Source organism: Panulirus ornatus, chromosome 17 (assembly GCF_036320965.1).
Source record: "Panulirus ornatus isolate Po-2019 chromosome 17, ASM3632096v1, whole genome shotgun sequence".
Taxonomy (NCBI): domain Eukaryota; kingdom Metazoa; phylum Arthropoda; class Malacostraca; order Decapoda; family Palinuridae; genus Panulirus; species Panulirus ornatus.
In genome coordinates, this window is record NC_092240.1 from 46,944,195 (window position 1) to 46,959,976 (window position 15,782).

The following is a 15,782-nucleotide window of genomic DNA, read 5'->3' on the forward strand; positions in this document are numbered from 1 at the left end:
ACCGAAAACAGGCAACCCTAACAGGCATGCCAACATGTCTGTATACGTTTTCTCTTCGAAATTCACCTCAGCCAAAACACTCCAATAACGTGTTACTATAGGTTTGCTATAAGTTCTATATCAAGTCTTCACAACACTCCAGTGGTATAAATGTAGATAATTATCGGCAAATAAAGAGTCACAACAAACTGGTTATGTTGATACGCCTGATTCCTCCATTCTCCTCCCCTTCCCCCACCCGACCAGGTCGAGGGTGATGCATAACAACACAGAAGCGAGCGGTTGCTAAGTGCGTTTGGTGCCACCCGATGCTTAAATCGACGTCGGATGAGAGATTCAAGACCGTGTTTAGACTTCAACCCTCTAGGCAGACCATAAGTATATCGATATAGTGTTCAGGTATATAAATCTTTGTTACGCCTTCTCTGTTAGCGTCAGTGAATTAAAACAGCGTCTCTGATCTATTTGACGTTGGAGGCTTCAGTGACAGATAAAAGTCCACATCAAAGCCGGTCCTCAGCCAAAATATAGAGACTATTATGAAAGAAGAGACAAGCGAAAGTATTTAAGAATTTTGGAACAAGTGGAAAACCTGTCCTTTGAAATGTGCCAGGTCATAATTAGGGTAGAGAGTTCCAAACTGTGTAGGGAAAGAAGTAGGTTTCAAAACGGCCTACCCTTGAGTTGGTGATTTCCACACGGTGATCATGTGACGCAGCAACTTCTGACGAGTATCGCGTGGTCTAGCTAGGGATGGGGGGCACACAAGCAGCCAGCTCTCGGGAGCAAAAACCAAAGTAGTACTAATGGAAAAGGGAAAATGAACCAACATTGCGGCGTAGGGCAAGGGGGTCAAGTTTGGAAGTTAACCTGGGACAGTTTGTAAGTCGGATCACATTCGACTCAGCTCTGTCAAGTAAGGATGCAGAGCTAAAACCACCCCAGATGTGAGAGCAGTACTCCATACAAGGACGAATCAATCCCTTGTATAAACAGAGCAACTGTTCAGAAGAGATGAACTTTCGACATGTAAACACCCAGTTTCTTAGAGGCAGACTAAGCTATTCTCGTCATGTGGGGTTTCCAAGAAAGAGTGGATATGTTACAGTAATACCAAGTATGTTTGTTGAGTCAAGAGGTGGAATTACAGGACCGTAAACGGAGAGAGGAAAGGTGAGAGGATTTTCGGTATAGAGATGGGTTGAAATTGGATCTTGGACGCATTAAACTTAACAAGATTTTGTGTACCCCATTAACTTGCCCAAGTCTGAGTTTAGTGAGGAAGCTGTGTCAAGACGAGATACAGATCGAGGGAGAGAAGATGAATGGATGAATGAAGTGTTGAGTCGTCAGCGTATGAGTGCATCTGAGTATTTGTGGAGGAGAGGAAATCGTTGAAAAAAAAAAAGAAGTGTAGGGGACGCGTTAGAACCTTGAGAGGCTGATCCATCAATAATCACGGAGACAGATCGGTCAGAGAGGAAGCTAGATATGAAGGAGCAAAGTGAGGGAGGGAAGCCAGAAGAGTGTGCTCAGAGATGCTTTGTAAAAAGCTTTGATATGCCATGGGGAACTACACATGACTCCCCCAGATCTTTCAGGGATGATGACCAGACATTAGTAAGATAGGAAAGAATATCACCAGTGGATCTCGCCTTACGGAAGCCATACTGGTGATCAGAGAGAAGACTGTGATTTTCTAGGTATTTAAGGTTGTAGGAGTTGAAGAAGGATTCAAAGACTTTGGAAATGGTAGATGTTAAAGCAACAGGACGATAGTTGTAGGGTCAGAACGGTAACCCTTCTTAGAGATGAGATGTATCAACGCCTGCTTCCGAAGAAAGGGAAGAGTTTGGGTTTTTACACAGAAATGGAATAGACGAGCAAGCCCAGGTGCAGGTTCAGAGGAACACACCCCTTCAGTACATGTGGTTGGATACCATCAGGACCATAAGCCTTGCTTGTGTCCAGAGAGAGAAGCGCTTTTCAGACAGTCCGAAAAGAGATTACGTGAAGAGGCATAGGATTAGTAAGAGGAGCAACAGGGGGTAAAGGAATGTTAGAGTCATCCAAGATGGAGTCGGAGAAGAAACGGGAACCGAAGAGAGTCGCTTTGTCTACGGGAGAGACAGCTATAGTACCGTCAGAACGGAAAAGCGAAGGGAAGGTAGAGCGACAGAAGTGGTTAGCGATGCTCTTAGCTAAAGACCAGAAAGACCTATCAGTGGATGACGAGGATAACGTACTTTCAGTGATTACAAGCAGCGATAAATGCTGAATGAGGAGCCAGAGGAAGAAGAGTGTTTCCAATCCCGATATGCCTGATCCCTTGCCTGAATGGCCTCAGAACAGGAACGGTTGGAACCATGGATTGGAGGAAGAGGTCGTCTTGGAGGAAGAGGAGATAAATGCTTCCTTCCATTCCCTTAAGAATAATCTCTGCTATGAGTTTGGCGGAGACAGGAGCATCACCACACAAGAGACAGTAATTTACCCAAGACAGAAAAGAAGTTACGTAAGTTATTCCAGGCAGCAATGTTGAGGTACCAGTATTAACGCTTAGAAGGAGCAACTGGAGGGGGAGGTGCCGTTCAAATAGATACAATTTATGAGAGTGTGATCAGATGAACCAGTTGGGGGCGAGATTGTGTACTTACAGCGGGATGGACTAGAGGTGAGAAACAAATCTAGAATATTAGGAGAGTGGTCACAGTGGTCAGGAATATGGGAAGGGTGGGAGATAATTTGCTCCAGATCATTGAGAATGGAGAACGCGAGGGCTTCAATCCCTCCACCATCCGCATGGGAGAAATTCAACCATTCCCTATGGTGAAAGCTGAAATTCCCTAAGTAGAGAATCTCGGCTTTCGGTGAGAGGATGCCACAGTCTCATGGCAGGAGTTTTGTTAGTCAAAGAAAAATATGAAATTTGTAGAATCAGGTGAGCAATAAGCGAAATAGAGGAGTGTTTGGTAGGAGGGAGACAGACCTTGAGCCACATAACATCAAAGTTTGGAGACTCAAGGTCCTCGAGCAATGCAACAGGTGTGTTGATGTTGGAATCAGCACAAACACCACCTTTGAACCGGAATCGTAAGTGGAGGTTATAGTTAGATATGAAAAATGGACGAGTGAGAACATCATTAGACAATTATGTCTCAGAGAGAGGTAAGATATTAGGAGAAGGTCTATACAAACGGTATTCAACTGAGGAGAGGTTACTAGAGAGAGACGCCACATATGTTGGTATAGTGAGCAGGAAAGAGGAAGGTCGAACAGAGAGGGAAAGATCGTGGGATGGTCTGGCACTACTACTGCCAGAGCCCTCCCCTCTCATTAGCAGTAGAGTTAGGCGGAAAACCTAGAGATTCTTAGCACCCAATGATGCCGAGGACCAGGGGGGCCATAAGTTAGTTGGACTATATCATGATTATACTTAAAAACGATTGTGAAGACAGGAGGTGGCAACAGAGCTTATGTGAAGGAAATAAGCGAGGTTTGAGCAGGAGTCTTATGCTTGTAAGAAGATGGCAGGACTAGCCCGGTAGTCCCGTTTTGATGAGACAGAAACTAAGACCAGAAATCCTGATATGGAGAGTGTAAGATGGTTCCAGGTTCCCATTTGGTACGAAATTCGGGTGGGCCCGTGTGTGAATCGTGGTCAGCAATGAGATGATATCAGATACGGGAGAGGGTGAGTATGTTGGAAATTGGATGTTTGAGGATATTATCTGGTGTGAGGAAGGTTAAGAGAATGAGATATGATAGGGTAAGAGTGAGGTACAGCATGATGAGGAGTGTGTATAAGAGAGCTGAAGAGAGTGTGTTGAAATGGTTTGGACATATGGAGAGGATGAGTGTGGAGAGGCTATTTACGAGGGTAGTATACATGTAGGAGGTGGAAGGAACAAAGCGAAATATGAACGGAGACGGTGGTGGAAATATGCAGTGAAAGATGCTTTGAGGTATCGGGGCTTGAACATGCAGGAGAATGTGGTGCGTGCACGGGATAGAGCAAACTGGGAGTGATGTGTTATACAGAGGGAGACATTTCCTTCAATAGGCTGAGCCGGGGTATATGAAGCGATGGATGAAAACCAAGGAAAGGTCTGTGGGGCTTTTCAATAGACTAGGGGGCCATCATGCTCAAGGGTCGTCCCGTCATGCTTAGAATTAAGCCATAACACCTTAGGGTCGTCCCGTCATGCTTAGAATTAAGCCATAACACCTTAGGGTCGTCCCGTCGTGCCCAAGATCAGGCCATAACACCTTAGGGTCGTACCGTCGTGTCCAAGATCAAACCATAACACCTTAGGGTCGTACCTTCGTGCCCAAGATCAAGCCATAACACCTTAGGGTCGTCCCGTCGTGTCCAAGATCAAGCCATAACACCTTAGGGTCGTACCGTCGTGTCCAAGGTCAGGCCATAACACCTTAGGGTCGTACCGTCGTGCCCAAGATCAAGTCATAACACCTTAGGGTCGTACCGTCATGCTTAGAATTAAGCCATAACACCTTAGGGTCGTACTGTCGTGCCTAAAATCAAACCATAACACCTTAGGGTCGTCCCGTCGTGCCTAAGATCAAGCCATAACACCTCAGGGTCGTCCCGTCGTGCCCAATGGGTTACGTATCAACTCCTCTGCTTCCCAAGAGGGACGAGTGTAGCAGATGGTAATGAGGTGGTTCCCAGTCACCAGCCGGAGGTGTTCGTGACGAGAGTCTACTTTGAAACTGTCGCCCTCGTGTGGCTCTCTCGATGAAAGAAGGAAAAAAGAGTAAATTTGAATAATTGGATCAAGAAGGTGTGACGTTATGTGTGAGAGAGAGAGAGAGAGAGAGGGGGGGGGGCGGCGTTAACCCTTCTGGCGAGGCGTGTGACTCGCCCCAGGGTAACGTCTGGTGGTAGGGCATGGCTTGACCCTGAGGGACGTCTTGTGGTGGGGTACGTCGTACACACTCCTAAAGAACGTCTTGTGGTGGTGTGGGGGTACAAGTCGTCCCTGGGGTAACCTCTGGTGATGGGGACTCAGTGTGTTATCTTAACTATCTTCACTATTGAGGGAAAACATCATCACTATCTCCCACAACCAGGGTCTGCCGGGAAGTGTGGAGGAACACATCGAAAACACGTCTCCTGAACATTGTCCTTCACGCCCATCGCTGACCCTCTCCAAGTCCTTCCCTCCCTTATCTAACCATCCTCCCATCTCCACCTTTCCCTCTAACTACGTATTACCACCGACCCTCCTCAAGTCCTTCACTTCCTCATCTAACTATCCTCCCATCTCCCCCTTTCCCTCTAACTACGTATTACCACCGACCCTCCTCAAGTCCTTCCCTCCCTTATCTAACCACCCTCCCAACTCCGCCTTTCCCTCTAACAGCGTATTACGACGAAGCGATTTCAACCTTGAAGATTGGCGCTAGGGGGAAGGTTCGCTGGCCAGTGTAAAGCGCCAGAGAACTTCAATAGCTCACCTGGCGCGGACGATGATTATACCTGGCGCACAAGGGGAGCTGGGATCCGCTGACGACGCCCTACAGCAGGACCTTCTCCTCTGGCACACTCCCCGGGGATGACACGCCCCTGAGTAACGCTGGACAGTTGCCTGGAAAGAAGGAAGAACCTCTTGAAAAGTCCATGTTTACCCGGGGATCCCTCGAGGATCAGTGAATTGTACGTTCAAAATCAATGTACACATCCCAGTGACGTGTGGCAGTGGAGTGTTGATCCCCTGTGTACACACACGTCCAACACAGTTTGAAGTCAGTGATGTTTGGAGATGGCAAAGTTTACAGGTCTATATAGAAGGGACGAAGGTTGCCATAATGTTTGGATCCATGACGACGAATCAGCTCGTCTGTTCTTTCATTACTTGATGTCAATAACATTAATAGGTCATCAATAAATGAGTAGTTAGTACAGAAAGTGGGTACTGGGCCTATACTGTAATTGTCATGAAGATAGGCATTAAGCTATACTGTAATTATGAAAATAAGGACCACGCTTGACCGATACGATCATTCTAACATGTACATAAGTGTAATCAAAATACTAATGACATTAATGAGTACTTACCATCTGCTTTCATTTATTGCCCTACCTAACAGCAAATTTCGCCTCTGAAGATGATAAATTGCCCTAAAGAACACAATAATTTCGAACCAGTTCAATTACTTTGGTCTATTACTTTGGTCTTGTTCACAGACCCACACAAGTTACCGAAAAGCCACACTCCCTAACCCAGGTTCCACCGTCCGTAAAATACCACAAAATATATATCGTTGGCAATGATGCTACATGACGTCACGTGACGTCATTATGGGCTGCACTGACGCTGATGTACTGAGCGGACGTCGCACTGACGCTGATGTACTGAGCGGACGCTGCACTGACGCTGATGTACTGAGCGGACGTCGCACTGACGCTGATGTACTGAGCGGACGCTGCACTGACGCTGATGTACTGAGCGGACGTCGCACTGACGCTGATGTACTGAGCGGACGCTGCACTGACGCTGATGTACTGAGCGGACGTCGCACTGACGCTGATGTACTGAGCGGACGTCGCACTGACGCTGATGTACTGAGCGGACGCTGCACTGACGCTGATGTACTGAGCGGATGTCGCACTGATGCTGATGTACTGAGCGGACGCTGCACTGACGCTGATGTACTGAGCGGATGTCGCACTGCCGCTGATGTACTGAGCGGACGTCGCACTGACGCTGATGTACTGAGCGGACGCTACACTGACGCTGATGTACTGAGCGGACGCTGCACTGACGCTGATGTACTGAGCGGACGCTGCACTGACGCTGATGCACTGAGCGGACGCTGCACTGACGCTGATGTACTGAGCGGACGTCGCACTGACGCTGATGTACTGAGCGGACGTCGCACTGACGCTGATGTACTGAGCGGACGTCGCACTGACGCTGATGTACTGAGCGGACGCTGCACTGACGCTGATGTACTGAGCGGACGCTGCACTGACGCTGATGTACTGAGCGGACGTCCCACTGACGCTGATGTACTGAGCGGACGCTGCACTGACGCTGATGTACTGAGCGGACGCTGCACTGACGCTGATGTACTGAGCGGACGCTGCACTGACGCTGATGTACTGAGCGGACGCTGCACTGACGCTGATGTACTGAGCGGACGCTGCACTGACGCTGATGTACTGAGCGGACGCTGCACTGACGCTGATGTACTGAGCGGACGCTGCACTGACGCTGATGTACTGAGCGGACGCTGCACTGACGCTGATGTACTGAGCGGACGTCGCACTGACGCTGATGTATTGAGCGGACGCTGCACTGACGCTGATGTACTGAGCGGACGCTGTACTGACGCTGATGTACTGAGCGGACGTCGCACTGACGCTGATGTACTGAGCGGACGTCGCACTGACGCTGATGTACTGAGCGGACGTCGCACTGACGCTGATGTACTGAGCGGACGCTACACTGACGCTGATGTACTGAGCGGACGCTGCACTGACGCTGATGTACTGAGCGGACGCTGCACTGACGCTGATGTACTGAGCGGACGCTGTACTGACGCTGATGTATTGAGCGGACGCTGCACTGACGCTGATGTACTGAGCGGACGTCGCACTGACGCTGATGTACTGAGCGGACGCTGTACTGACGCTGATGTACTGAGCGGACGTCGCACTGACGCTGATGTACTGAGCGGACGTCGCACTGACGCTGATGTACTGAGCGGACGCTGCACTGACGCTGATGTACTGAGTGGACGCTGCACTGACGCTGATGTACTGAGCGGACGTCGCACTGACGCTGATGTACTGAGCGGACGCTGTACTGACGCTGATGTACTGAGCGGACGTCGCACTGACGCTGATGCACTGAGCGGACTGAGAGACGAGAAATGAAAAAGAAGATAAGAAAAGAAAACGGGCGTCACTGTAGACCCCCAAGATATACTAAAGAAATGACAAAAAGGAAAAGAAAACGGGCATCGCTGTACACCCCCAAGACATCCTGTAGAAATACACGGGACACAACAACAAACACCCCGTAAGCAGAGCGGGAAAGCGAACGATGCGCGTCAGTTGAGAGCAATCGGTCTAGATTCCCCCTCTGGAGGGAGCAGTCTGTGTGTGTGTGTGTGACACCTTCAGGAGGCGACTGTGAGGGGAAGAGAGAGAGAGAGGGAGAGAGAGAGGGAGAGGCTTGGACGTACTACATGTGATTGATTCATCCCTGCGGAAGTGAGAGGAGCGGGTACAATGACAGTCTTGGTAGATGATTGGAAAAGACGACATTCATCTCCTAGTTAACCCACCAGGAGGCCAATTGTGGCCTGCGTAATGAAGGAGAATTTGCCTCATTATGACGCACCAGACGCTTGTTGGGGTCTCACCAGGTCCTTGTCTTACTGGTTGTTCACCCTCATCATTTACATTCATCATTTAATGATGAATTTTGTTTATTTTTTTTTTTTTTTTGGATGATATGGGGTGGGAGCTGGGGGCTAGAAACCCTCCCCGTCTTGTATTTTAACTTTCTAAAAGAGGAAACAGAAGAAGGAGTAACGCGGGGTGTGCTCATCCTCCTCGAAGGCTCAGATTGGGGTGTCTAAATGTGTGTGGATGTAACCAAGATGTGAAAAAAGGAGAGATAGGTAGTATGTTTGAGGAAAGGAACCTGGATGTTTTGGCTCTGAGTGACACGAAGCTAAAGGGTAAAGGGGAAGAGTGGTTTGGGAATGTCTTGGGAGTAAAGTCAGGGGTTAGTGAGAGGACAAGAGCAAGGGAAGGAGAAGCACTACTCCTGAAACAGGAGTGGTGGAAGTATGTGATACAGTGTAAGAAAGTAAACTCTAGATTGATATGGGTAAAACTGAAAGTGGATGGAGAGAGATGGGTGATTATTGGTGCCTGTGCACCTGGGAATGAGAAGAAAGATCATGAGAGGCAAGTGTTTTGGGAGCAGCTGAGTGAGTGTGTTAGTAGTTTTGATGCACGAGATCGGGTTACAGTGATGGGTGATTTGAATGGAAAGGTGAGTAATGTGGCAGTTGAGGGAATGGGTGTTCAGTGTTGTGAACGGAAATGGTGAGGAGCTTGTAGATTTGTGTGCTGAAAAAGGAATGGTGATTGGGAATACCTGGTTTAAAAAGCGAGATATACATAAGTATACGTATGTAAGTAGGAGAGATGGCCAGAGAGCGTTATTGATTACGTGTTAATTGATAAGCGCGTGAGAGACTTTTGGGTATTAATGTGCTGAGAGGTGCAACTGGAGGGATGTCTGATCATTATCTTGTGGAGGCAAAGGTGAAGATTTGTAGAGGTTTCTAGAAAAGTAGAGAAAATGTTGGGGTGAAGAGAGTGGTGAGAGCAAGTGAGCTTGGGAAGGAGACTTGTGTGAGGAAGTACCAGGAGAGACTGAGTGCAGAATGGAAAAAGGTGAGAGCAAAGGATGTAAGGGGCGTGGGGGAGGAATGGGATGTATTTAGGGAAGCAGTGATGGCTTGCGCAAAAGATGCTTGTGGCATGAGAAGCGTGGGAGGTGGGCAGATTAGAAAGGGTAGAGCGTGGTGGGATGAAGAAGTAAGATTATTAGTGAAAGAGAAGAGAGAGGCATTTGGACGATTTTTACAGGGAAAAAGTGCAAATGTGTGGGAGATGTATAAAACAAAGAGGCAGGAGGTCAAGAGAAAGGTGCAAGAGGTGAGAAAGAGGGCAAATGAGAGTTGGGGTGAGAGAGTATTGTTAAATTTTAGGGAGAATAAAAAGATGTTTTGGAAGGAGGTAAATAAAGTGCGTAAGACAAGATACCAAATGGGAACATCGGTGAAGGGGGCTAATGGGGTTGTAATAACAAGTACTGGTGATGTGAGGAGATGGAGTGAGTATTTTGAAGAATTGATGAATGTGTTTGATGATAGAGTGGCAGATATAGGGTGTTTTGGTCGAGGTGGTGTGCGAAGTGAGAGGGTCAGGGAGAATGGTTTGGTAAACAGAGAAGAGGTGGTGAAAGCTCTGCGGAAGACGAAAGCCGGCAAGGCAGCGGGTTTGGATGGTATTGCAGTGGAATTTATAAAAAGGGGGGTGACTGTTGTTGACTGGTTGGTGAGGATATTCAATGTATATATGGCTCATGGTGAGGTGCCTGAGGATTGGCGGAATGCTTGCATAGTGCCATTGTACAAAGGCAAAGGGGATAAAGGTGAGTGTTCAAATTACAGAGGTATAAGTTTGTTGAGTATTCCTGGGAAATTATATGGGAGGGTATTGATTGAGAGGGTGAAGGCATGTACAGAGCATTAGATTGGGGAAGAGCAGTGTGGTTTCAGAAGTGGTAGAGGATGTGTGGATCAGGTGTCTGCTTTGAAGAATGTATGTGAGAAATACTTAGAAAAACAAATGGATTTGTATGTAGCATTATGGATCTGGAGAAGGCATATGATAGAGTTGATAGAGATGCTCTGTGGAAGGTATTAAGAGTATATGGTGTGGGAGGCAAGTTGCTGGAAGCAGTGAAGAGTTTTTATCGAGGATGTAAGGCTTGCGTACGAGTAGGAAGAGAGGAAAGTGATTGGTTTACAGTGAATGTCGGTTTGCGGCAGGAGTGCGTGATGTCTCCATGGTTGTTTGATTTGTTTATGGATGGGGTTGTTAGGGAGGTAAATGCAAGAGTTTTGGAGAGAGGGGCAAGTATGCAGTCTGTTGTGGATGAGAGGGCTAAGAAAGTGAGTCAGTTGTTGTTCGCTGATGGTAAAGCGCTGGTGGCTGATTCGGCTGGGAAACTGCAGAAGCTGGTGACTGAGTTTGGTAAAGTGTGTGAAAGAAGAAACCTGAGAGTAAATGTGAATAAGAGCAAGGTTATTAGGTACAGTAGGGTTGAGGGACAAGTCAATTGGGAGGTGAGTTTGAATGGAGAAAAACTGGAGGAAGTGAAGTGTTTTAGATATCTGGAGTGGATTTGGCAGTGGATGGAATCATGGAAGCGGAAGTGAGTCACGGGGTGGTGGAGGGGGCGAAGGTTCTGGGAGCATTGAAGAATGTGTGGAAGTCGAGAGCATTATCTCGGAAAGCAAAAATGGGTATGCTTGAAGGAATAGTGGTTCCAACAATGTTATATGGTTGCGAGCCGTGGGTTATAGATAGGGTTGTGCGGAGGAAGGTGGATGTGTTGGAAATGAGATTTTTGAGGACAATATGTGGTGTGAGATGGTTTGATCGAGTAAGTAATGAAAGGGTAAGAGATATGTGGTAGTGAAAAGTGTGTTGAGAGAGCAGAAGAGGGTGTTTTGAAATGGTTTGATCACATGGAGAAAATGAGTGAGGAAAGATTGAAAGAGGATATATGTGTCAGGGGTGGAGGGAACGAGGAGAAGTGGGAGACCAAATTGGAGGTGGAAAGATGGAGTGAAAAAGATTTTGAGTGATCGGGGCCTGAACATGCAGGAGGGTGAAAGGCGTGCAAGGAACAGAGTGAATTGGAACGATGTGGTATACCGGGGTCGACGTGCTGTCAATGGATTGAACCAGGGCATGTAAACCATGAAAAGTTTTGTGGGGCCTGGATGTGGAAAGGGAGCTGTGGTTTCGGTACATTATACATGACAGCTAGAGACTGCGTGTGACCGAATGTGGCCTTTGTTGTCTTTTCCTAGTGCTGCCTCGCGCGCGTGTGGGGGGAGGGGGTGTCATTGCATGTGTGGCGGGGTGGCGACGGGAATGAATAATGGCGGGAAGTATGAATTATGTACATGTGTATATATGTATATATGTATATTTCTCACATACATTCTTCAAAGCAAACACCTGATCCACACATCCTCTACCACTTCTGAAACCACGCTGCTCTTCCCCAATCTGATGCTCTGTACAAGCCTTCACCCTCTCAATCAATACCCTCCCAAATAATTTCCCAGGAATACTCAACAAACTTACACCTCTGTAATTGGAGCACTCACTCTTATCCCCTTTGCCTTTGTACAATTGCACTATGCAAGCATTTCGCCAATCCTCAGGCACCTCTCCATGAGTCACACATACATTAAATAACCTTATCAACCAGTCAACAATACAGTCACTCCCTTTTTTAATAAATTCCATTGCAATACCATCCAGACCCGCTGCCTTGCCGGCTTTCATCTTCTGGAAAGCTTTTAGTACCTCTTCTCTGTTTACCAAATCATTTTCCCTAACCCTCTCACTTTGCACATCACCTCGACCAAAACACCCTATATCTGCCACTCTATCATCGAACACATTCAACAAACCTTCAAAATACTCACTCTATCTCCTTCTCACATCACCACTACTTGTTATCACCTCCCCATTAGCCCCCTTCACTGAGGTTCCCATTTGTTCCCTTGTCTTACGCACTTTATTTACCTCCTTCCATTTTTATATTCTCCCTAAAATTTAATGATACTCTCTCACCCCAACTCTCATTTGCCCTCTTTTTCACCTCTTGCACCTTTCTCTTGACCTCCTGCCTCTTTCTTTTATAGATTTCCCACTCATTTGCATTATTTCCCTGCAAAAATCGTCCAAATGCCTCTCTCTTCTCTTTCACTGATAATCTGACTTCTTCATTCACCACTCACTACCCTTTCTAATCTGCCCACCTCCCACGCTTCTCATGCCACAAGCATCTTTTGCGCAAGCCATCACTGCTTCCCTAAATACATCCCATTCCTCCCCCACTCCCCTTACCTCCTTTGTTCTCACCTTTTTCCATTCTGTACTCAGTCTTTCCTGGTACTTCCTCACATAAGTCTCCTTCACCCCAACATTCTCTCTTCCTTTCTGAAAACCTCTACAAATCTTCACCTTCACCTCCACTAGATAATGATCAGACATCCCTCCAGTTGCACCTCTCAGCACATTAACATCCAAAAGTCTCTCTTTCGCGCGCCTTTCAATTAACACGTAATCAATAACGCTCTCTGGCAATCTCTCCTACTTACATACGTATACTTATGTATATCTCTCTTTTTAAACCAGGCATTCCCAATCACCAGTCCTTTCTCAGCACATAAATCTACAAGCTCTTCACCATTTCCATTTACAACACTGAACACCCAATGTACACCAATTTTTCCCTCAACTGCCACATTACTCACCTTTGCATTCAAATCACCCATCACTATAACCCGATCTCCTGCATCAAAACTACTAACACACTCACTCAGCTGCTCCCAAAACACTTGCCTCTCATGATCTTTCTTCTCATGCCCAGGTGCATATGCACCAATAATCACCCATCTCTCTCCATCCACTTTCAGTTTTACCCATATCAATCTAGAGTTTACTTTCTTGCACTCTATCACATACTCCCACCACTCCTGTTTCAGGAGTAGTGCTACTCCTTCCCTTGCTCTTGTCCTCTCACTAACCCCTGACTTTACTCCCAAGACATTCCCAAACCACTCTTCCCCTTTACCCTTTAGCTTCGTGTCACTCAGAGCCAAAACCTTCAGTTTCCTTTCCTCAAACATACTACCTATCTCTCCTTTTTTCTCATCTTGGTTACATCCACACACATTTAGACACCCCAATCTGAGCCTTCGAGAAGGATGAGCACTCCCCGCGTGACTCCTTCTTCTGTTTCCCCTTTTAGAAAGTTAAAATACAAGGAGGGGAGGGTTTCCAGTCTCCCGCTCCCGTCCCCTTTAGTCGCCTTATATGACACGTGAGGAATGTGTGGGAAGTATTCTTTTTCCCCTATCCCCAGGGATGGGGGAGAAAAAGTATACACAAATATATCATCATTACGAACGTAAACTCAAAATTAGATCGCATTGAGAGGCTTGAAGCAAAGATACATGGGAGATAACTTCGGCAAATGATGATGGTGTGGCAATCATAACTAGAAACGAGATCAGACATACATTATGCACTGGACTGGTGGTAAGACTGAATAAAGATAATGTGAAGATTAATAAATTAGAAAGAGGAGGTGGCGAACATACATCGCAGATCACCATCTATAACAAGTCAGCAAGTCCAGATATTTTGGAGCAATGTCTAACAATCAAAATCTGCAACAGATGGAAATAAACAAGATAATTATTAAGTACAATGCAAAGTTCAATATGCCATAGACAATCGCGAAGGATAAACGTGTGTAGTAGAATATAGAACAATGATGTATAAGCACTAGTCTAAGACCCATTTTAGTATGTGGATCAGAAACATAGTTCCAGCTTCACGAGTTGCCTGCTCTAGATGCCATTAGGAGTTCACCAGGGATTTTCTCCTCAGAGAAGAAGGTGAGTACACTTCTTGATTGTTCTGCGACGTGTTTGATAGGCTTTCGGTAGGTGTTAGGAAAAACAGTGAAGCCATGGAGAAACTAGACGTTAGGATGAAAGAGTGGGAAATGATTCAAAGAGATCTTAACTGACAGATGGCAAATGAAGTTTAGGCAAGTGTAAAGTTATGCACTTTGGAGACAGGAATATATATTACGACTACAAACTATTCGGAAACTCTCTAACTAAAGTAAATGAAGAAAAGGACCTTGGAGTTGTTGTTAGCAACAATTTGAAGTACACTAAACAGTATCAAGCAGCAAGTAAAAAAGTAACCAAATGTTAGGTTTCACAGCCAGGAACTTAGATTACAAGACACCAGAAACAATTTTCACACTTTCACACTAGTAAGGCCACACCGTAAATATGCAGCCCAGTTTTGGCCCCCAAACTATCAAAAGAACGAGGAAAAGTTAGAGCAAGTACAAAGACGCACGACAAAATTTATCCCATATCTTAGAAAACTGACATACGAAGAGAGGCTAAAATAATTGGATCTCTTCTCACTTAAAAAAGATAGACTTCGCGGCGACTTAACCCAAGTGTTCAAAAATTTGAACAAGTTCGATAAAGTAGATTATGAACATCTTTTCGAAATACAAGAAAATACGGTTACCAGGACAAATGGAATAAAACTCAAGGGTAGAAAAATATATTACGTACGTGGGAAAAGCTTCTTTGAGCATTGGAATAAGTTAGAGTCAGACGTAGTTAATGCTAAGCCTATGAATACCTTCAAAAGTCGTTTAGACAAAAACGTTATAGATTCAGGTATACAATGAGAAAAACGCCAGAAATAAACTGTATCAACGACGGCGCTAACGGGGAACACTAGAAGGCTAATGTGCCGTAGCGGGGAGTCGGTAACAGCTGAAAAAAACCGGCTGAGATTAATTACATTTTCTTGTGAAGTTAAACTCCTTCTTCCTTCAGACAATCCAGCTGTGGGGCAATCCACCTCCTCCTGTGTGTCTTTCCCGTGTAAACACACGTTGACACATGCTCGCTGACCCAGGCTTCCGAGATGAAAGCACTGACGCTAGTCTGAGTAATAATGAGAACGGATAAGACGAGAAACTCCAGGATAATAGAGGATATATATACGTTGCAACTGTACTGGAAATAGCTGGAGGCAAAGTGAGGTGGTGTTACCCTATACATAGAAAGGAAAAAAACGTAAGATTGGACTCTTGATGGAAGGCATCCAGCAGGATATCCAAGAATGAAATGGATCAAAGGCATCAAGCGCTTGCTTGACAGAGGATGGAAGACTCTGGGGGAAAGCTGCTGAACACAAGGACTCGAGGAACGGAACGAGTGGAGAAAATAGACTTGGAGGCCAATGTTGACCGACAGCCTTCCATAGGATCACCAAGCCGGCCTCTGGTGAGGAAGAACAACAACTACTTTATAAGGACTTCCAGCTGCTCTAGATGAGATGAACCACAGACCAACAGGTCCAGATGGTGGTA

General features: G+C 46.2%; 1 long non-coding RNA gene across 1 annotated transcript in view; it reads right to left on the reverse strand.

Moving 5' to 3' along the window:
• LOC139754480 (uncharacterized) overlaps positions 1–15,782 on the reverse strand; it is a 120,986-nt gene that overhangs the window by 80,126 nt on the left and 25,078 nt on the right. The window contains exon 2 of the long non-coding RNA XR_011713894.1: positions 5,482–5,612. This is a non-coding gene — a long non-coding RNA (uncharacterized lncRNA). The remainder of the gene's footprint in view (positions 1–5,481; positions 5,613–15,782) is intronic.